Raw genomic sequence first — 21,858 nt, 5'->3', positions numbered from 1 at the left:
GACCCCAGTTGACTAAGAAATGAGAGGTCTGATTTGTTGCTCAGAAGGCCCTTTCCAGCCTTCACATTCATCCAGCCAGTATTCATTAAAAGCCCCTCCACCAGGTGCTGTGGCTCTGAGAATGCGCAGATGCACAAACTAAGGCGGTGGTTATTGGGAGCAGGTTCGGTCTAGGACTCACTTGGGAGCTGACATTCCTTAGCTCTGTTCTCCCCAGGAGGCCTCTGGGTGCCCCTAAGAAACAATCTATGGAACATAAGATCTAAGAGCTCCTATGAATGTTGGAGCCGGAGGGGGGAGGTCAGAAGTCATTTTACAGACAAAGCCGTTGATACCCAGAGAGGGGGATACCTGCCCCAGATGACCCAGCCACTTTGTTGTGGTGTGGGGACCAAGGGTTCTGGTCTTCATCATGTCTTTAAATGACACTGTCCAACGTTGTACCCTCTTCTTTTTGGCCCCAGCAGACTTTTGGTTTGGTGTCATCTGTGGTGACCATTTGCTGAGTGCACACTTCAGAAGGGTTCACTGTCCTTTCATAAGTCATTTTGATAATTTGTCTTAAGTGCATCAGCTCACTGAGGTTTACCTGCTACTTTTTCTGCCCACACAGTCTCACGAACTGGCTGATCTCTTCCCTGATGATTCCATGCACAGGAACGCTTAGTGCTGGCCACAGTGGATCCTTTTGTAGTATGAGAAAACTAGTGTGTTCTGTAAGTGAAACCGTATTCAGTATAGGGTGCGAAGAGAGTACTTGGCAGACCTATAAATCCATAGACTTATCCCTAAGACTCACAGGTTGGCAATCATTGAACTGAGCCATCAAAAACATGTGTGTGCTTTTATGTAATGATAACATTTGGAGTTTTGGTCTCAGAACTTGATACTATGATCTGAAATGCTTTTAAACTTGAATCAGCTCAGTGCATACCCGATGCGTGCTTCACTGCATATTTTAGACCTGAAATTCATGAAGCTGATAAGGACTTAAGAAGGCTGCTCTGATAGCATGTAAATACATGGAGGGCTGATGAATATCCTACTATACTATTATATCCTTTCTCTGTCCAGTTCTTGAGGGATTGCTTATTAGCATTTCATTATCCAAACCTAATATCCACTATAGAATGTTGCTCCGTCTTTTTGCAGAGAAAAGCATGCAAAAGAGCGGCAACTCTTTGGGAAGGATGAGTAATGAAGAAAATAGTGCATTTTTGCAGGTTTTGACAGGCTTTCTAACCCTCTCCTCTGCCCCCAGAAAAAATCAATCACAGTCTGTGGGTTTGTAAGATCTTTGAAAATAGAATCATTCTGACTTTGGTTTCTTAAATAAGGTGGAGATTCTTAAGATGTTTGTTCTGAAGAGATTTCCCTACCAATGTTTGTATCCACCATCATAAAACTCCAGTGATTCGAGTATGCTAGAGAACTGTTAGTCAGAGGGTTTCCTGGGAACAGGGAAAGTTAAGGAGCTCTCAGATACATCATCGTGACTAGGAAGCTTGGTAAGATCGTCATAACTGGGATGGAAATGGAAATGGAAGGGGGTTGGGTTGGTGGAATAATTGTGCTAGACTCCGAGCTCCTCTGGGGCAGAGAGAGTGCTCATTTTTTATCCTCAGCATTTGGCACCAATACTGCATATACTTGGTAGCCGAGAAATGTTCATTGAGTGACTAGAGGAGGAAAAGAAAGCTGGTGGCAATGTAAGTAGAGCAAACATGGTGAAGGGGAAAGGTTAATGAAATTGGGATGGAATGGTGAAATTTTTAAAATCAGGTGGAAACCAGAGGGTGTGTTTACAGGCAGCCATCAAAACTACAGTTGAAATAGAATACAACGTTTAGAAAAAAGAAATGAGGGAAGTTGCAAAAAAATTACTTATTTGACTTGGGGGCTAAAATTCTGCAGCTGTGATCAGGGAAAATTCTCTGTGCAAAAGCCTGGGTGATGAATAAAAACAATTTCAGAATGAAAAGTGAGGTCTGTGACTCTCCACAGAAAGGCCAGTTGCTGCCTCTCACCATCTTTTACCCACGCAAGCTATTTATTCTCCTAAAATGAGTTGATAATGTTTGCATTAGTGGGTTGGTTCTCTTGAGAGAGAATGAGATTGTCATAAATTTTTTACTTACTCTAGGAAGCACATTTTTTAGCTGTCTTAGTAACTGGATATTCTTAGATTTTTAGCAACATTTGTATGTATCTAGATATTGTTGGGATGATTTGTTGTGGTCTGGTCCAACAGGTTGATTGTGTATTCCTTATACCCCGAGAGGTATATGGAATTCATGGAAGAGTTATTAAAGGGGGAGGCATCTGATTCTCATTTACTATTGCATTCCACTTTGTCATGTGTGTATTGAAGTGCAGGATGGCTGTCTAAATTTTAGGATGAAAACAGGAAGTAGTAACTAAATTTAAGCATGTTTTCTTATTTGAGAGAATAAAACCCATGTTTTGGAGTTTGTTTTGGTCATCACACCCAGTTTAAATGCCATTGTTGTTTCTCATGGCCAGAGCAGCTTGTGGAGACCCATAGTTGTGTTAAGCTTGTATCTGAGGCCAGTCCAGATGGAATTCTTGACTCCAAAATGTCCTTGGGTGGCATACTAAAAAAGTTCAATATTTTTTGGCTATGTGACCCAGCAATTCCACCCTCAGAGAATTGAAACCCTTTGGGCAAAAACAAGAAAAGCAAAGCTATAAATTTGGCGATTACTAAGAGTTTAGTGTTGTAGAGGGTTTTCTGTCAATGTTTGTATCCAGCATACAAATAAAGATCAAGTGATAATAATAAATAAGTACACTTGTAGCAGCAGTCAATTTATAGTTGCTGAAAGGTGGAAACAGCCTCAATGTCCATCAGCTGATGGATGGATAAAGAAAACATGGTCTAGCCATACAATGGAATATTATACACCACAAAGAGGAACAGCTCACTGATATATGCTACAACATGGATGAACCTTGAAAACTTTATGCTTCAGGAAAAGAAATCCAGTACAGAAAGACTATATATTGTGTGGTTCCTTTTATATAAGATATACAGAATAAGCAAATCCCTAGAGACAGAAAATAGTGTTTGCCTAGGGCTAATGGGTGTGGAAGGGAGGGAGTGACAGGGACTGCTGGGAAGTATGAGATATCTTTTGGGGGTGATGGAAAAGTTCTGGAGTCATATAGTGGTGATTGCATAGCTCAGTGAATATACTGAAACCTGATGAATTGTACACTTTAAATGTGAATTGTATAGTATGTGAATTATAGTTTGGTTAAAGAAAACTTGGAGGAAAATGTCTATGGGGGAGAGTGATCTAGCAGCATGTTGGTCTCATGAAATTCCAATCTGCAGTTCTCTGGGGGCTAATGTCAGGGCTCAGCTGAGTGATAAGGGGTAGGAAAGTCCTAAGGAGCCAGTGGACCACAGGAGAGCAGGGTTCTAGTCCTGACTGACTGAGTCATTGCTGTGCCACCTTGGCCAAGTTCACCCACATTGACGGGGACCTTCATCTCATCCTCTTCTATAGATAAGAAGTTAGATCTCGAGATCACTTGGGTTCCTTGCAGTTCTTAGTGGTTGGCAACTTTGATAGCATTTACATGTAACCTTATTTCATTGTTTTCTTTTTTTTCCATCTCCAGAGAATGAAGGGTGATGCCAGGAGGTGAGGAGTGGGGAAAATGACACAACCTTTTTTAAAAAAATTTTTATTAAGGTATTATTGATATACACTGTTATTAAGGTTTCACATGAAAAAACAATGTGGTTACTACATTTACCCATATTATCAAGTCCCCACCCATACCCCAATGCAGAATGACATATCCTTTTCATAATAAAAGGATTTGAGGGTGTTTGGGGAAGGGTGAGAAGAAAAAGGGCTTGTGTTAGTTGGGGCTGCTCTAACAAAAATACCTTAGATGGATGGCTTAAACAACAGACCTTTATTTCTCACAGTTCCGGGGACTGGGAAGTTCAAGGTCAAGGCACCAGCAGACTCTGGATCTGGTGAGGGCCTCTGGGGTCTCCCTTGTAAGGGCACTTATGAGCCCATTCCATGAGAGCTCCACCCTTAGGATCTCATCATCTCCCCAAGTCTTTACCCCCAAATACCATCACATTGGGGGATAGGTTCCAGCATGAATTTTGGAGGGGACACAAATCTTCAGTCTGTAGAAGAGCTATATGTTTGAAAATGAACATGATTTCTCAGACCACTGAGTGGAGGCCTGACACATGTGGTTAAGTCCCATTACTGAACCAGAGTGAGTGTTGCCAATGACTTACCCTCGGCCTCCCTGCTGTGACATTCCCAGCTCCCAATCATGCCCCAAATTTCTGTCGGAATGACAAACCATCACCACCATCTGTTTTACCAAAATGAACCTCCTCCTCCTCCCCCTTTCTGCCCTTAGCCTGGCTTTCCTGACTTGACTTACCTGTTCTTTGTAGTAGGGGAGAGCTGTGCAGTAGACGGGAGCTTGAGGGGGTCCAGAACCGCAGCAGCACTCATTCACCCCTCAGAGAGGAAACAAGGAGTTTACAAGGTTTCATTGAAAAGTCGTCATTGTGTGGGTTTTCATGAAGTAAAGATGGTGTGCGCCATCACAGAGGGCTGTTGTCAGGACAGCCGTCACAGAGGACGGTTGTTCCTCTCAGAAATGCTGGCAATATATTGTAAGCTTTTCATCCCTGCTGCTTTAGCAAGGCATTATTCTGACGCTTTCGGTGTCTGATCCTGCTAAGAAGTAGGAAATGTTAAGAGGGCATTGTTCTAAAGAAATGATCTCTGAATATCAGTGCTAAGTGGCATATATAACCACACACATGTCCATTTATAAAATGCCCTACAAGACTGGGAGAAGTGATGGGCTTATAGCAAAGTTCAGTCTCCAAATCAAGGCCATGTAAAATTGTAAAACTGTTCTTCAATTGTTCCTACAAATGTAGAACATGTGTATTGCATTTGTGCTACATGCAGGGCACAGATCTGCATGTGGCATTTGGTACACTGGCATTTTTAGCATGAGAAAGAACGAGCTGCTGTATTTCCTTCTCTTGCATTCTTTCTCCATTTTCTTCAAGGTCTTTGTTTCCATTATCATATTTAATTTGTTCGTTGATCTTTTTCTTACCGAGAATCCTGCCCTGGCACTTGTTCTCTTTTGTGAGAGACGAGCAACTTTCACATTTAGGTACTCTTATCTACAGGAGAATGACTGATACAATCCGTGCAATTCTGTTTTCCAGAACACTGTGTTATTTCAGCCTTAGATGTTGTTACCCAAGTTTTGTGCCATTTAATTTCCATGGAGCACGTAACACATTTTCCGACTGAGTCGAGCAATGCTGCTTCTCTAGCGGTCTGCAGTGGCTTGCCTCAGGGCATGTGGTGTGAGACTTAGCTCTACGGAAGCGTCTCAGTTCTGCTTTCTTCTTGGGTGTTTCAGACCTGTTTCCTTCACCAGGCCCAAGTTGTCTTGAGAGAAATAAAGAGTGGTGTGACGTGCAGTTAGCAGAGTCTCTCCTCCTAAAGGGGAACACAAGTATTTGAAGAAATACATAAGCCCCATTCTAAGAAATAAACCTTATTTTCATGTTTTCTTAACTCATTTCTTCTAAATCTCCTGGGATTAATATTTTTGGTAACATAAATCAGCTGTTTGATGTCCTTTGAAAGGAAAAGCAGTTTTGCTGCATGGGTCAGCTCTCTGGTCAGTTGTGTCTCTGGCAAGGACACCAAGCTCGGGTGGAAGGAAAATGAATGTTCTTTTTTGGAACACAAATGCAAAGGATCTAAATGTATACAAAAGAAGTCAGTTTTCCTTAGTAAATCAACCACATTGATCTGTTCTCTCTGGATGTATCTAGAACTTTTGTAAAGCTCTTGAATTGCAACCTGTACCAACTGTTGACCTTAGGCTGAGGCTTTAAAAAAATGTCTTCGTTATCTTGCTTCATCTGAAAAGGAAATGTTTTGAGTAAGAGATTTTTCCAGATAATTACCCTTTTGTATATCAAAACAAACTTGTAAAAAAAAAAAGTGTTCTAAAGATTTCATTGAAAATATTTCTGAACTATTTGTTCCCCTGTTTTATGAAACAGAAGGATAAAAACTGTAATTAATCAGTTAAAGAAGACACAGGGACATCATCATGAAAATGATTTAATAAATAGTGCTCTAAGGCAGCAATATCCTTAGGGCTCTTTGAAGTATGAGGAACTCTTTGCCCCTAAGCTAAATGGCCCCAGACTGTTCTGCCACTGTTGCTTCTGCCTCCCTTTTCAGCTGTCACTTCTGCTGTCATTGATTTGGGCTCAGTCTTTGTCCTTTTTAACCCTGGGCAGAACTGAATGTCTAGAAATCAGACAGCAGAGCCAGTTAAATATGCAACTGGAGTATTTGTGTGCAAAATAAAGGCGATGTCCCAGAGGGTGGCTCCAATATTCTACAGTAAATTTCACAGACTTTGGAAGGTTCTTTCTTCTTTCTTTTTTTTTTTTGATAAGACCAAGGCTTCCCTTGCCTTTGGGTTGTCCCAAAAGTTGAAGCAATGTGGAAGTGAGCCATTGCTATACTTGTAGGGTTGTTTACTAAGTTCAGTGTATCGTGAGGTTATAAAAAGAACACATTTAAAGCTTCTCTGTATGCTTGATTAAAAGAAATAATATCCCTATCTTTCCAAGCTGAACCTTAATTTATTTCCCTTAGTCTCCCTCACCTCCCTTAAATAATGGCCCTGGTATTTTTACCCTAACTTCTGAATTTTGCTTATCTCCTTCAGATCTTCAAAGATTCAATGCCAGTACACAGTAGCATATGTACGTGATAATACTTTGTTGTGCTTTAGCGCCCTCCATAAATTTTATTCTGGGTCCCCTTTTTTCAAATGCCTATTTTCCTTGCACCACCCATCCCACGAGCTCTGCTTTATTTGATGAACATGATTTTTCTCTTTTGCCAGAACGGTTGGTTTTTTCTTTCCCTCATAGGCTTCATTTTTATAAACATGCAGTGATTTTACCTTTATGGAAAGTTGGCCAGCCTACTTGATATGGAAATGAGTCTTACTGGCTTCTGCTTCCCAGGGTCACTCCTGGAACCCTTCTTGTGAATAGGAATCACATTGACAAGCACCAGTCTCTCGGGCACAGTGGCTGTTTGTAAAGGCGGCCTACACATGTTGGCCAAAACAGTTTCACCCTTGAGTTACTTCAAAACTGGCTGGTGGATGCCATCTGGTCACCATGATTTATCTACTCCTGGTTTGTTGATTCGATGCAGAGCATCATGTTTACCACTGTTTGATCTAGTACCTCTGACCTGTTGAGTTCAGTGTTGCGGTTTGGGAATGTGAATCTCCTTAGAAGACAAAGAATTCATTCAGTCTATCCACCGTCTCCTTTTTTAGCCCGGTGACTGTGATTAAGTGGATCCTTGAATGCTCCAAACGGCTTCTTCCCTTTGAAAGAGGGAAAGAGCCTCTATCAAAGAGGCTTTCCAATCTCTTGCAAGTTGCTCCTGCTTCATTTTTATTTTGTGTCTAACCCGCTATACCTTACGGGCTTTTCTATTCCTAGTGTGGCTTTATGTCATCAAAGATCCCTTCTCTTCTTACCACTCTGCTTTTTAGCCACAGTGAAGAATCTCTTCTCTCTCTACCCCTCTTGAGAGCTTGGGAGCACTTAGTCTCAGATAACAATAGCTAAGGTGTTTTTTGTTTCCCCCTCCATTTTTAAACCTGTCTCCAGGCATCTTGCATATTGTTTGCTTTTGAACTCTTTCTCCCTCAATAATGCTTGGTTTTGTCATAGCTTCGTAATCTAGAATAGGAAAAACACACGTAATGGGTTTTAAAGTTTGCTTTTCCCCCTCCCACCATGTTGTAGAATAGTGCTGTGGTCACCATTTCCTAGTCGTTTTGTCCAGTTACTCGGTGCCCTGTGGCTGATAGACCACTCAGGACCAAGGCCAGGGTATCTCCCGGGGCATCGTCCTTTCCCCTCCCCCCTCCCGTTACAGAAACATTTGTTCAGGAAAAAGTTATTTTTCATCTCTGCAAGCCTTGCCTACACATCTTGGCAGGTAGGTATTATGTTGATGAATTTCCTTTTTCTCATGCATGTCTGTGAATCTTGTGCACAGTTGTAAGCGGGTAATGGAGGGAAATCTATGGCACCAGTCTGAAATCTAGTAGAGGAAGACCTATTTGACAGAAATATTTAAGAAATAAAGAGAGTATAAGGCAGTGATCAGGCGATAAACTGACAAGTGATGTGAGGTCGATATATTCTCATTAGAAACATCAAAAAGTCAGCTCTTAAATGCATCACAATTGTGCAGGGAGCTGTCATTTCCATCTTTGTTCTCCCTTCCTTTGATGTGATAGGGAACAAACTCCCTTCATCTCAGGATGGTTTTTTTTTTTTTTTTTGCTTTGCTTTGACGTACATTTATCCTTAGATATTCTAAATACCTGAATCATACACTTTTATAGAGGAGAGTGTTCTTTTAACAAAATGATTGGCTATTAGGGAACAGGTCAGTGTAGTGCAATGACGTCAAATACATATATGCTGTAGGCACACAAATGTTTTAAAAATAAGTTGCATATTTAAGTAAGTAGATAGGAGTGTCTTACTTCAGTCTTTTGAATTGTATTCATGAGTGCGGGAATTCCAGATTGCAAATTACTCAGTTTATTTGGATATTGATGCAAATGTGATTCCACAAAATACTAGCCTGGACCATGTGAAATTGCTAATACTTGACCTTTTTGACCGAAAATAATAATTTCACAGGAACCAGCCTTTAGTATTTTGTTTTGCATTAATCTCCAAGGTCATAACAGCCATTTCAGAACCAAAGAAAAGATTCTCTAGTGTGTAATCCCAGTGTACTATTGCTATAGCCTGAATTTTTACCAAGGGACAGTTCATGTTTTGGCTAAATAAAGCTAAGTTGCCATTTGGTCTGTAATTTTTAGAATAAATGCTTCCTAAGACATAACAACAACAGCAACAATAATAATGATGCAGTTGACCTTTGACATGGGGGTTGGGGTGCCACCTACCTCCCACAGCAATAAAAAATCTACATATAATTTTAAACTTCCCCAAAACTTCACTATTCACTAGTAACCTACTCTTGACCTAATAGATAACATAAAAAGCCAACTAACATGTGTTTTGTCTGTTACATGTATTATATACTGTATTAGAATAACGTTAGAAAAAAGAAAATGTTTTTCCAAATTGTCGCAAATCTCCAAAAAATTTCCCAATATAGTTATTGAAAAAAAAATCCATGTATAAGTTGGACCCATGTAGTTCAAACCTGTGTTGTTTAAGGGCCAACTGTAATAGTACTAGTAAAAATAATAATAAGAAGAAAATAGTACTTCTTCCTTTGAGTAAATATAGCTGAACCATGAATCATAGAAAGGACCCCCATTCTGAAGAAAATATATATCTTCCAATGTGAGTATGTGTAATGATAGCTACTATTGAGTGAGGCACTATATACAGTTAATGCTGTCACAACTCTTCTGTTTTTGTTCCTATTTTGCAGAAGATGAAGTAGTCCTAGAAGTTAAGAGACTGACCCCAGGTTGCAGAGGTAGCAACTCAGTTCAAACTCAGGCCTATTTAACTGCAAAGCCCTTATGCTTTCTATGTAACATGGCTCCACTCTGCCTCAAAGACTGAGAACAAGTACTGTCTGTAGTCTTTTCAGTTTTCTCTATTTATTAAGTTTCCTTCTTGTTGTGACTTTATTCATTTGTTCTGTACTTTTGCACTGAACTTGTCTGACTGAGGCATCTTGGTGGTGTTGAATAGGCTGAAACTCTTGGTTCTTGAAGAGCCTGTTCTGAGTTGCTGCTCACTCAGGTGGGATAAACAGAAGCTTGGATTCGGTATGCTACCCCAGGGCTATCAAAATGGTCAGTGCCATTACAAGACTTTTAACCAGTCAGCAAAATACATCATGATTTGTTTTACACATGGGCTCATTTTTTGTTATAATTCCTGACATAATTTCTGTTTATGTTTGTGGCCACAAATCATGGCATCATGAAGGTTTCTCTCACTGTAATGAAACAATGCCTTTTTATAAGAGTATGCGCCACACTTACCCGTACCCGGCCGGTCATTAGGCCAAGTGGAAGCTCAGACTTGTGCCGCCCTTTCAAGAATATGTTTCTGAAATTTGAGATTGGACTATGGTTGTTTTCCAAGTTTACTTAATTGTAGTATTGTCATTCTCTATGGGTGAATTTACCATAGTAGAGTTAAGCTTGGGTTAAGTTAGTTGGTCTTTCTTGTATCTGGCTGTGTTGACTGTCTGTCATATATTAAAAAACAGGAACACCCATGGGCAAAAACCCTAAGTATTTTCTCAAGATAGTCTGGTTGCACTCATTCTAACTGAGGCAGTTCATTTGCAAAAATCAGCCTTATGTGGCTGGACATTCAGTTTTACTTGAGCTTTGCAATGGTCTCCCCCCCCACCCTCCACCAAAACTAATTACAGGACAATTTAAAATTTTACACTGTGGTAATGTATGTGCTTTTGAACATTGGATGTAATTTGGGATTATGGTGTCTTGACTCATAGTTAAAACCTAAGGCTAGGTAGATGAAAAATGTGACCATGTAGGGTTTATGAGCCTATGAAAGACAAAGAGAACAAAGTGGGTTATTCTTTGTTCTTTCATATTTCTGGTTACTGATGCTCATTTAGGTACACTAAAATGTTTCTTCCAACAGATACGTGCAGCTCTACCAAGTGTTACCTTTAAAACAAGACCAACGTTTAATGTCAGTTGTCATTTGTTCTCATCCTTGAAGACGGTTTCAAAAATTGCCTCTTGTTGTTCACTGTGGGATCAGGAAATTCTAGGAGCTTTGTAAATACACATGTGTCTGCAAGAAGAATGTTATTTTATTTTTTATTTTCCCTTGAAGTACCTCTAAGTATACTCTTAAAATGCATCCTGAACCACACACCATTATTCATTTTCCACATAGGATAAAACATCTTCAAGGAGAGGAGCTGCAAACAAGTATATTATAGCGACTTGTTCCTTTCTGGTAGACGGTCCTGGTATGAAACTGGGTCTTTGAATTTTCCGAAGGAGGCTGTATTTACTGCCCTTATTTTCCAAGAAGGGCCATTTTAATAATTTTTGCTATCACATCAAAGACTTTTCATGTTAATTATAGTCAGTAATTGCAGTAGTAATGCTGTGTGCCATCTGCAGGCTCTATGTAATGGAAACTAGAGAGAAAAACATGTCTCTGTGCTTGATGGGAGTTACCATGGAACTTGAGGCCCAGGTGCCAGATTGCCACACATCACTTCTCAGTGGCCCTCCCACTACTCAGCCCTGGGTCATGTGCCATCTATCTTCCTTCTTGTGCTCTCTCCCTGGGCCCATCTCTCCAGTTCTCTCTCCCTCCTACCCTCTTCATGGCTGTCATCCTGACCTCCCCACCCCCCATGGTTGTTGCTTATCCTAAATAATGAATGGGCCTTGTTGATGGGTCACAGTCTAGTACTGAAGGAATAATTGGAACTTCTTTAGGATCAGATCTATTTGACCAAATCAGTTGCTTTAGAGCCAACCCATGACCCCGAAAATTTATGGTAGGCAAGTTGGATATTGAAATAACGAAACAAGCACCTGCTTACCCACTAATTCCAGGCCGGAGAAAACTGTCTGACACTTTGAATTTGTGAACCACTGGTCTCAAGCTTGACTCTTGGCCAGATTTCTGAAGCTCTGGTGCCTCCCCTAGGTCCTGTGACAGACAGCACCATTCTATAGTGATTCTGATGTCAGCCCTATGGGCAGCGACCTTCATTTCTTCTTAGAGGCTCAATTTAGAAAGGCCTCTCTCCTTCCTTACTTCCTCACCCAAAGCAAAAATGGTATCAGGCAGCCCCTTAATTCTTGGTTACCTGACAGGTGTGCAGTAAAGAGGGCTGGGTGGGCCACCTCCAGTACACCAGTGCTTTCCGTAATATTCGTATCTCTGTGGCCCTGGGGTGACTTAGAGGCCTCTGGCAGGTCTGTATCTAAGCATGGTCAGGACTTGAATAGGCCTGTAGGGACTTGAGTGCAGAGCAAATGCCTGATGTCTCTGTTTTCCTCGTTACTCGCTGGCAGAGATGCAATCCTTTTTTCGTCTTCTGTATTGAAGTAAATTTTTTCGTGTCATAAATAAGTAATCATTAATACTTTAATTTAGTGCCCAAGACCTGCTTTTATTTTTCCCCTCTGTCATAGTTAAGAAGTGTGAGGAAAATGGTAGGTGGCTTGGCATGGCATCCCAGCTGAAGAATTTCCTAACTGACACCTTAACATTTAACTTGAAGCCCATTTTTATGGGAGTTTCAGAGCCCAGGACAAACAGGGGTTATTCTTGGTGTGGTAGAGAGGAATTGTGTAATATCTCAGTCCCTTTGCTTTTGGTGTCAGTCACTTGAGCTCATAGAAGCTCCTCTCCTGAGAGCTCAGCTGCAAAAATTGGATGGCACCATGCTAGTGATTCATTGACTATCGGAATCTTAAGTTAAGGGAACCTTGTCATCAAGTGACCAAATTTAGAGACTTAAAAAAATCCAAGCATTAACATTGTCTGAGAGGTGAATTTTTAAAAAAATTGGAATGGTTAGTGACCTGAGTTGTCAAATGCCAAATAACTAAAAAGCGTTTGTGTGAGATTTTTGCTTTCTGGATTTTGCTTTGTTGACCAAGAAAGGGAACAGAACTACATCCCCAAGGAGTTTGCTTATTCCCCTCATGGCAAGATTCTTCTTCGAGTCCAGTCTAGTATCTTTTAGATGACTTTCAAAAATGGGCACAGTGTATCTGGCAATGCGTACATTATATTTGAGTGTGTGAAAGTCTCCCAGTTTGTCTAGAGGCACAGCTGTCGAAGTCCCAATATGAGGAGCATGGGTTGGGAGATTTTGCCTTGATTAGTATCACCTCCCCTCCTGTCTTTTGAACTAGAGTTGTTCTGAGGTAAGGTTAGAGGACCTCAGAGATCTTTAGGGGAGGTGTGGGACGGAGGGAGGGAATGTGGAGGAGTTCAGATTATAGAGTAAGAGGGAGAAAGGAAAAAGCCCACAGAGTAACAATAAAGTCACGTCTGTTCATCTTATAATTTTCAAGAGGTTAGAGACCAAGTGTTTTGTATTTTCTGCACTACGAATGGCATCTGGCTCATAAGAGCTACTTGATAAATACTGCATTAAGCACCAACAATGTTATTCTGTTGCCATCAGGTCAAAGGTTAGTTTGGGAGAAGTGAATCAATTCTTCGATTTAGGCTTGGGGAAAATTTTAGGGCAGGGTTGCATTCCCAGAAAAATCTCCTGAGGTGGACTAGTTGAAACAACTAGGCCAAGAAATGGTAGGTTCCTGGATTTTCTAATCCTAACAAACAAATCATATGTAGTTGATGAACAGGTCTGGCCCTAAAGGAAAAATTCTGAAAGACTAGACTGGGGAATTGAATGGTTCCAGGCGGGTAGTAGATTGCCGTTAGGATAAATCCCTATCATACCTGGGGTGCCTCAATTATAAAGGCCAGCTAGTAAAATCTATAATCAACAGTGGGAACACTGAAAACTTAAGCAAACCCAGTCTTCTGGGAAAGGCAATCTGTGCTTGGCTAATGACCACATGTTTTTCAAGTCTAAAGCAAATGTGGGCAAAGGGAAACCAGTGCAAGTGATCAGTTTAGGCTTTCAAAAGCTCTCCATGGGATTGCACACCAAGCCAAGGAAACTAAAAAGAACTGGCATCACCACAGAATTGTGGGACTGTTCCATCAAATATTACAATTGACTTCAAGGCTTCAGGAAGCCAAGCTTTGGGATGAATAAGATAATTCTGTGGATTAATAGTGGCATGTTCTCCAGACTTACAGCTGAGCTCAATTTTACTGCAAGTTCCAGTAAGTGACCTAGAAGAGGAAGTGTGCATTGAATACTTTTGTCAGCACAAGTTTTCTAGATGCTACAGGGCCCATTAAATGGGAATGAATTCTAGGGTGTATGCCCCAAGGGTGACAGGAAACATAATGGTGACGTGGGACTTTCTTGAGGGTTGGGGAAACAGCCTTGCAAAACCAGGTACTGTGCCCCTCGTCCATCTGCCTGTGTTCAGGTGCAGAAGAAATCTTCTCTTGTTACAAAAATTAACCCCTGTTCAGCGGTGTCTCATGACCATGTCCTTGGGAACTGAGACTAATTAAGAGTCCTTCAACTCAGATCTATATTAGAGTAAGCTGTAACTTACTGTGACCTTTAATAAGAATTTTGTGGAAGTGGATTTTAAGGGATGTAATTAAGGACAAACATTGGAAATGTAAATGTTTCTTTCTCCTTCGCCATTTCATTAACGCCTGGCTAGAATTTAAAGAATTTAAAGTGTGGCTTGAAATCTGATGTTAGAGAATCATTTTTCTTTATGTGAAGCAGAAGACTTTACTATCACTTAGTATAAAAGCTTTCTAGATAGTCATTTGGAGAAATGTCTTAGGGGAGAATTCATGATGAATGAATATGTTGTTGTCTGGTATATTTTTCCTAGAAAACAGATTTACTGAAAACCTATTCTTACACTGTATTTTGCAGGGAGGAATTTTTAGGTACATCATGAAAGGGAGAATAAAACAAGTTAAGGATGGTTTTCATTTTTCTAGTTAAGCTGGAAAAAATTTTTTGAATATGTTCATGACATTCGCAACTCGTGATATGCATATAAAACAGAAGGTATTCATATTTGTATTAATATTTAGCTGGTGTCTGATGGCTGTGAGCCTCCCCACCCACTGACCACACTTTTCTTCTACACCCGTGATGAACTCATGCTCAGCCACCAGCCCTTTCTGATCTTGCTGGAAAGCCTAAATGGCTATGGCAGGATATCTGAGAATGGGGTTCCTGGGGGTTTCTTTGGATATTATTTGGAAATAATAAGGAAAATCACTCCCGGTTAGGAGGCTGGTGTTCAGTCAGCCCCCTCGGGGGAGGAGGGAAGGAGTGTGTCCAGTGTTTTCATGACAAGACCTTCCTCCTCATCTTCTCTGAGGTCCTGTGGGATTGCCCACAGGACACTGCTCACATGGCCAGTCATAAGACTTCAGCACACTTAGGGCTACAGAGAAAGAGCAAGGTGTTGTGACCAACATATATTTGCCCGCTGCCCTGGCTGGCCTGCTTAGCTGTCTTGGAGATGGCCTGGCCAAGGCCTTGGTCTACCAGGGGTTATGGTACATGGCCTGAGTATGTAGGCGCCAGAAGGGCTGTTGGGTACCAAAGAAAAAAAATGCCCTAGCCAACGGGGTTTCCTCTCTAGGCCACTTTCCATTTGTAGCTGAATATGTAACTGAGGCATTGGAAACCATTTATCCCCAGGTATTCTGTTCAGTTATGAGCCCAGTGAAAATGGCACGTCATTATTTGGGAGAAACTCTGAAATGGTGCTACCATGGTGTGTGCACCTGACTCGTTGGCAGGAAGGATCATCTCCTCTCTTGTTGGCTGTAAAAGCAGAGAGCTCCATCTTTGCCTGCCTGTCCTACCCTACCCCCCAAGTGCCCCCACACATTTCCAGGAGTCTTTTATCATTAGTACTGTCTGCTTAGTGGTATCTATTGGCCCCTCAGAATTGTAGAGGAGTTTGGGGTTAATTGCCAGTATTATTATTCCTAGTGAGTACTGGGCCTTGGATGGAGTGGTTGTAAATGTGCCCAATAGCTGCCATTGCTCCAGGTACTACTCTAAAGTGATGGTAACATAAGGTAAAGTGCATTTCAGGCTATTCATGCACTTTGGTTGATGTGCCTTACTTCAGTAAACCTTTGGGGCTTTTAAAATGGGGTTCTAAGATTGCCAGATATAAATAAACTTTGGTTCATAATTTACCGGTCATTTAAAAAGCAATAAAAAGCCTTGCTTGATTTTTATCTGGAGCGGATTTTAAAGCTGTTTCAAGCTCATTGAAATGAAGTGTGGAGTTAGAAAGTAGCAACTCTAACTCTTCCAACTACACTTAGAGGACTGTTCTTAGAGAAATATAATGAAACTGGTTTTGAAATGTATGTTTCTGATTGGCCTTCACTGTCCTACCTTGCAGGATTAGTGGACCTAAAAATAATTGGCAGTCTTAAGCTCTCCAGAGCTATATTTTGGCAAGGTTTTACAAAATAGTAACTAACTGCATTTCTCCTCCTGATTGGTAGGTTATCTCAAATCATACATCTGCATAATGACTGTAATTTATGTGCTTTATTATTAAGGTTTAGGCCAAGTGACTTCAGGTTTTCAATGTGCATAGCACATTATATGCAGTAATTTCACTCCTTTTTGCAAGGAGGGGGAGGATGGATTAATGTGTACATTCCCCACTTCCCTGGGATTATTAAAAACCTTCAGAGATTTTCTTTCTTTGTTCCCAGGGAGCAGAGGATTGTATATTCCCCCAGGGATTCTTAGGTGGCTCAGAGAGGCTGGAGTTATACAGCAACCTGCATTTTAGCTCACTTTGTGGCTACATGAATTTAGATGTAGAAGGTGAACAGAAACAACTTCAGCGGCTCTTTAGACCAATGGCAAGGAATTGTTTTAGCTTCAGAACAAAGAAAAATTATAAAAAGAGTAAAGTAGCAATTGAGGGATTATTTGAGAAATTATCCCCACAAATAATAGCTTAACATAGCTCCCCATGATTAGAATTACATCAAGTATTTATATTTTTAAAAGCCTGATGAAAGTGTCCCCCCTCTACCCCATTCCCTGCACATTTTTATCATTTTTACTTGAAAAACTGAAGCCTTTTTTTTCTTCTCGTTAACTTTTTATTCTGGAAGAGTTTTAAATTTACAGAAGTTGGGAGGCTAGCACAGTTTTCCTGTACCCTATACCCAAGCTTCTTCATTAACACTTTGTTAGCGTGTGACATTGTCACAATTGATAAACCTCATTAACTAGTCTATACCTGATTCTGATTTCCTTCATTTTTATTACTAACAGTTTTGTTGAGGTATAATTCATATCCCAAACAATTCACCCATTTCAAATGTACACTGGCTTTTGATATAGTCACGTAATTGTGCATCCATCACCAAAATCAGTTTTAAAACATTTTCATCATCCTAGAAAGAAATTCCACACCTTTGAGCTGTAATTGCCCTTTATTTCTAAATCCTCAACTCACCCCCCACCCCTTGTCCCCGACCCCCCACCCTCTGGGCAACCACCACCAATCCACTTTCTGGCTCTATAGACTGATCTGTGCTAGATATTTCGTATAAATGGAGTCATACAATACATGGACTTCAGTAACTGGCTCTCTTAACATAGCGTATTTAAGGTTCAGTCCTGTTGTAAGACATACCCAGAATTTCATTCCTCCTTAATGGCTGGATAATACTCCATTGTATGGATATATACCACATTTCGTTTACCCATCCCTTCATGGCCATGTGGCTATTATGAACAATGCTACTATGAACATTCACATATGAGTTTCTGTGATTTCCTTAGCTTTCCCCTAAGGTCTTTTCCTGTTCCAGGCTCCTCTCCAGGATACCATATTCAATTTCATCATCACGTCTCGTTATGTTCCAAAGGCTTTGCTTTTGATGGTCCTTTAGATGTCCGTGCTTAGTCATGAGTTCACCATCTCTTAGGCATGCTGCTTAACTCCTCTTCTTTGGCTGTCCTCATTCCTAAATTCCACCTCCCACAAGAAATTTTTCTGAACTAGCTGCAGGAGAGAAGGTGCTGCCCTCCTGGCCCCTCTCTCCCTCTCCCTCTCCTCATTCAAGTTGTCAGGAAAGCCTCTTCATGGAGAACTTCAGTAAGTCCATGGGGGATAATACATGTTCTTCATTTCTTTATTTGTTACATAATACTTCCTTGTTTACAAAGGGCTTTTTTAGGCTTAAGTGGGTAAGTGATGTTCCCAAGAGCCTGCAGTTGAATCACATAGAGCTGGGACTTAAACCCAACTCAACTCAAGCCCAGATCCCAGCTCCCCAGATCAGTCTTCTTACTCCTGGACTAGCCCTGCAGAATGACAGATCCAAATAGTGTTAAGTATTGGGAACCTTTTAAAATCATATTTTAAAAACTTCTCGTGAAGAGCTAAGATTTCTTGGAAACCCAAGCGAGGTGCTCAGTTTCTGCAACAAAGGCCAGTGCAAAATCATAGCCTCTTACATCTGCGGTTTCCAAAGTGCTTTCCAGTCTGTTCTTCTTAAATGGCGTGTAGTTGATGTCTCTGTTATTTACCAAAGACATTTGTTTGCTTTATTGGCAAAATCCACTGGGGTACAGAATATGTCTGCCTTACAAGCCTGGGTTCTTTGCCCCCGTGTCCCATAAAGGTTTCTAGCTGCCCTTTCCTTTATTGAGGACTCCGGGGGCGTCATCACTAGAGATATGCTTTATCTCCTACAGGTACAGAAAGCTAACACCTAGCGGTAACTACAAGTATTTCTCTACCACCATCTCCTCAAAAAACATGTGAGAACCTGAGAGAATATTTTCTTGGCATCTAGTTGGACTTCAAAATAAACTTTCTGAGAGAGATGTAGAAGACTGAGATAGAGTTAAAAATAGTCAAGTTAGTAGTAAATAAGCTAAGGACTGGCCTGAGAACCTAACCACCACTGCTAACATTCACTACGGGAAGGTGGCTTATGAGCAACTTCAAATCAACAGACATTAGCTGCGTCGCGTGTGTACATCGGGGCCAGCCTTTAGTGAGAGGAATACATGAGATAAAATGAGAAAACACAGTTGCACAGATAGCTCACCACAAAGTTCTGTTAAAGGATGGAGTAGGTGCCTTGGATTCAATGCCTACCTCTTTAACCATTGATTTGAAGTGGCTTGAAAAAAGAACCAATACGCACTCGGCAGGACTGAGTAGTAATTTATTGTGATTATCTTTGCTCAGCTTTGAAAACTAAGGCATTGATATTAGACTAAAGAGAAATTACATAGAGCTGGTGTGATTGAGAAAGTTTGGCTCTTTCAAGTGATTTTTTTTTTAATGCCCTAGAGTTAAGCTTTAAAAGCATGCTTCATTGAATCTTATCCAAGCCTCCGAGGACAGGGCGAGGGGACCTTTTTTCTTAAGGGCCACTGACCCACAAAGAAAAAAACTAATCAAGGACCATGTACAAAAAGCAACTTAATTTAGGTGCATCCTTAGAAAACTATAAAGCTTTCAGTTCACCTGCTTTTTCAAATAAGAACAGGGAATACTCAACAAGTGCAAATTTAAAAAATGCCTCAGTTTCAGGATGCAGTTAAAAGAGGTGGGTGGAGTGGGGCAAGAAAGACCAGTATGGACAGTGTAAAAGAGTAGAAAGCAGACAGGAAAGTGTTACTAGGAGAGAAAAAGGGAGGAGGAGTTAGGGAAAAAGGAGCTCAAACTATAGTTGTGGATCATAACCCACTGCTAACTTGAGCTATTGGATTGTTTACTATTCCTGGCTCATCTGTGGCACTGATGCTTAAGCCTTTCAAATAATAATTCTTATGGTATATTTCAGAATCACCTGGGACCTTTTTGTTTTTAATGCTCATGCCCAGTGCAATGCCTGCAGTGGTTGTCCCCGTCCCATACCAGTTTGTTCCTCCTGTGCTCAACGCTCTCAGCCTAAATAAAAAATTGTGACACCCTCCATAAATGAGAAGTATATAGGGTCCCCAGGTTCAGAAAGAAGAGATCTCCATAAAGAAAAGGCACTTATCATTCAGCCACAGCATTTCAGAAGCAGGCTCAGACAAAACAATGTCTTTCAAGTAATACGCATGCCTTGGATTTTAACTAAACCGAACCATTTTTGGTGCTGAAAGTAAAAATACTCAGGTTTTAAAAACCAAATGAGTTGCTAGAGTTCTTAACAGAATGCAGAGCTATAATTCCATTTCCAAGATTGTCCCGCATTTCCTCCTTGTACTTTCTTTCCATCAGAAACTTGGTTATGGCGCTGAATCCCTAGTAGCCTAAGTATGTCCTCGGGTTTAATTCCAAGTGTGTTTTGGACTGTATGTGTCTCAGTCAGGGCTTTTGGTAAGAATGTCAAGTCACGTTTTCAAGGAATGCTCTCTAGAAATACAGATGGAATAAGTGGTACATTCGAGGCTATATGGGCAAAAGTGGCAGGTTGGAGTGGGCTTGTTTGCACTGAGAGGAAGATGGCTTTACCAGCAGAAGTACTAGCCAGGTTTCTACCATGTGTCATCCTTTGCACAAGGCAAGCCTTTTTACCATTAGACAGAGTCTTCCTGGAAAGATCTTCTCTAAAATGAAGGGGTACTCTCTTTTATTAGCTGTTGCCAAAACAAAGATGTACTCGAACGAACGTTCAGATACAAGCAGGTCTCCATAAGGTCCTGCTGAGGGCCCCCAAGGCTGTGAACTGGGCAGGTGCATGGGCCGTGCTTGGCCTTTTATGGGTGCCCGTGTAAACCGTGCTGTCTGCTTTGAGCACGTCACCAAGTAGAACTTCTACTGTTACCCATTTTTGAAGGGTGTCCCCTCAATGTAAAATTCTTGTGGGTAAGTTCAAACCCTCAATATCTAGTGCTTCTTAACTGTAGAAAATTATCCTCTCCTGCTGTCTCTTCACATTTTCTGGCTTCAGGTCGTGTATGTGTGTGGGCGTGCGTGCACATTGGGGGGTGGGAAAAGGGTTGCTTTTCCTTGATTTAGGAGCCTCTCTTGATGCAATAAGTGACTGATATGTGTGAACCCTGTTAAGATTAGGTGAACATAGGTCATTTTCCAAACTTGTCAATTGTTTTGCCTTGGAAATTCAATGCATCCACAACAGAATCTTTGCAAGTGCTTGAAAACCAGTACGCGATGAACTTTCGCCCCATGAGAATCTTAAAAAGCAGCTGCTCTGTTACCGTAATTCATTTAAATAGTCCTGTGTGTCTGAAGTTCTCATTCTCAGCATTCCAATTAATTTTCTGTGAAGTGATAAGATTATTTAATACAGCTGCAGCGAGAACTGTATGAGTCAGTCTCCTTCGTGTTATTTCATGGGTTGAGACTGTACTAGCTCAATATTGGAATGACTAAAGTGATAGTACCACTACAGGAGACAGTTGGCTGTCTCTCTGTTAATTATGCATCCCAGTACCCAAGGCCTGCTATGAACTTGTTAAGCCAGTGAAGAGAGGGAGTTTTGTTTTTGATTGTAACAAAGGTGTTTCCAGAAAACTGAGCCTTAGCAACCCTTCTTGCACTAATGAGATATATTCTGCAGCCTCACAATTGCTCCCCCCCCACACACTTTTTCTGTTAGAATCACGTGTTGACCTAGGGTTTCAAAAATGCCATAAGAAACTTTCAGCAGTTTCTGGGTGAGGAAGTCATTTGAAGACTGTTTCCCTAGCTTCCTTTAATGCTGCATACCCCTTTTGGTCTGCAGTAACAATTCTCCTGACTTTTTAATTGCCGGGAAGGAAGAATGATCAGGAATGAATATATGATTATGTAATTGTTTGTGTATATGCAGTTGACAATAATTTAGTCAAATAAGTTGTCAACCCATTTTTAATCGGAAATATGCCATCTCTCCAAAGCCATTTTGATATCTGCCTTTCATGGGTTTATTTCCTCTCAGCACACACAGCCAAGGAGCAGCAATGGCCAGCTCATGGCCTGGTTCATAACCCATGATTAGTGTTGTCAGAAGGATTGGCTCTCATTCTCTATCCCTTTATTGTATATGCTTGCCATGGACAGGTTCAAATGTCTCCAACCTACTCATTCCTGGGTTCCTGAGCTCTTGAGTCTTTG

The 21,858-nt window shown here is 41.0% G+C and overlaps 1 protein-coding gene across 1 annotated transcript in view; it reads left to right on the top strand.

Annotated features, from left to right (window-relative positions):
* GPC4 (glypican 4) overlaps window positions 1-21,858 on the top strand; it is a 100,832-nt gene that overhangs the window by 42,427 nt on the left and 36,547 nt on the right. The window lies entirely within an intron of this gene.

This window comes from Manis pentadactyla, chromosome X, assembly GCF_030020395.1.
Source record: "Manis pentadactyla isolate mManPen7 chromosome X, mManPen7.hap1, whole genome shotgun sequence".
NCBI classification, from domain to species: Eukaryota; Metazoa; Chordata; class Mammalia; order Pholidota; family Manidae; genus Manis; species Manis pentadactyla.
Note: the sequence above shows the minus strand (reverse complement) of the source record. Positions and strands in the feature narration are given on the sequence as shown.